The following is an 889-nucleotide window of genomic DNA, read 5'->3' as shown; positions in this document are numbered from 1 at the left end:
GTTAATGTCGGCTGGCCTTCTCTGACAGTCCCTCTGGAAATGCTGGGTAATGTGACTGGATGAAGATCCTGCAAACACAAGAGCCTTGCTGGGCATTCACTGCCTGACCAGTCTGAGGACATTACGAACAGGAGAAATGGAAGAGACTAAACATAAACAAAACAAACACGAAATACTAGGAGTAGTATAAATACTAAACACCACGTATTTGTTCTTCTTAGTTAATTAGCGAGAGTTCTTTTACAATTACTCTCTAGCTGACAAAGTAATCTAAAAAAAATCTTCATGTTACATTTTGTTGAAAATATCTGCATTATCCTAGGTCTGGTGTTGGCTATTTTGTTATTTTGGCACAGGATGTGTGCCCTGGCTATGTGGCATGTGTTGGTATTTTACAGCTATTGATACCTTACAACAGCCTTGGTCACAATTGGGACACTTCACAGCTCCTTGTTCTTGATTAATCAGTGTTGGTCTCTTGACTGTTCAGCATCCTATTTTGGATTTGGACCACGCAAAGACTCATGTCAGATTATACTCCGAAAAGTGTAGTCAGAAGCAAACCTGATAATACTGGTGTTGACCTCTCAATTACTCAATCATATTTGCAAATAAACTGTATTCCGTCAGTTTTTGTGGTGATAGTGTTACTGAAGAAATCTCTGTACTATGTACTAACAGTCCTAAAGCAGGATTTCTGTTCTTTGCAAAAACCTATTTGAGAGTTTGCTCCCTACACCTTTGAGTTATGCAAGTTCCCAAGAGACATGACATAGAAACAACACATGAACCTTTCATTTCTGAGACAGAAAACGTCAGCAGAACTATTTCCTTTGTGGGCTGTTTACCAGAAAAAAGCCAATGAATTGAAAAAAGAATTCCCTTTAAA

At 38.6% G+C, this 889-nt stretch overlaps 1 long non-coding RNA gene across 1 annotated transcript in view; it reads left to right on the top strand.

Moving 5' to 3' along the window:
* Positions 1-889, top strand: part of LOC143476845 (uncharacterized) — a 65,460-nt gene that overhangs the window by 12,743 nt on the left and 51,828 nt on the right. The gene's annotated exons all lie outside the window — the stretch shown is intronic.

The sequence above is a fragment of the Brachyhypopomus gauderio genome, chromosome 15, assembly GCF_052324685.1.
Source record: "Brachyhypopomus gauderio isolate BG-103 chromosome 15, BGAUD_0.2, whole genome shotgun sequence".
NCBI classification, from domain to species: Eukaryota; Metazoa; Chordata; class Actinopteri; order Gymnotiformes; family Hypopomidae; genus Brachyhypopomus; species Brachyhypopomus gauderio.
Note: the sequence above shows the minus strand (reverse complement) of the source record. Positions and strands in the feature narration are given on the sequence as shown.